Below are 867 nucleotides of genomic sequence, written 5' to 3' on the forward strand. Positions count from 1 at the left end.
GACCAACCTTTTCAGACTCCACACCCAAATAAGAACTTGTAGTATTTGTTTGTGCAAGGCTGGTTTACTTCGCTTAGCATAACGGGCTGCGGGCTCATCGATACTGTCACAAATGACAGGATTTCCTTTTCCGCTGATGAATAGTACTTCATTTTGTGTATATATCTCATTCTCTCTATCAATTCATCTATCCGTGGAGACCTGCACTGACTCAATAACTTAGCTAGTTTGAATAGTACCATAACACACACACACACACACACACACACATACACACACCATGCATCTTTGATTTACTTTCATTTTATTTTTATTTTGTTTATCTATTTAGTAGAAGGTCTCACTACACAGTTCAGATTCATAGTGAATCTCCTGTCTCAGCCTTCCCAACGCTGGGATTCAGTCATGCACCACCATGCCTGGTCTCAGTGGCTGGCTCAGCACGGGGCAGGCGTACCAGGGATAGAACCTGGGTCCTTGCACTTGCCAGGCAGGTGCTTACACCACTGAGCTATCTCCCCAGCCCTGATTTTCTTTCCTTCAGATGTGTACCCAGAAGTAGGATGCTGGATCACATGATAGTTCAGTACTCAGTGTTTTGAGCTGCCTCCATACTGTTTTTCATCATGATTTTACTAATTTATATTCCCACCAACAGCGTTCAAGTTTCTCTCTCTCAGTACCTCACCAGCATTTTGTTATTTTTCTCCTTTTTGGTGATAGCCGCTCTGACTGATAACTCAGAGTTGATAACTCGTGGTTTTGATTTGCATTTCCTTGATGGCGAGTGATACTGAACATATTTGCATATACTTTTGACTCATCTGTCTTTTTTTTTTTTTTTTTTGAGAAATGGCTATTCAAGTC

This window comes from Octodon degus, unplaced genomic scaffold, assembly GCF_000260255.1.
Source record: "Octodon degus isolate 3935 unplaced genomic scaffold, OctDeg1.0 scaffold00083, whole genome shotgun sequence".
Taxonomy (NCBI): domain Eukaryota; kingdom Metazoa; phylum Chordata; class Mammalia; order Rodentia; family Octodontidae; genus Octodon; species Octodon degus.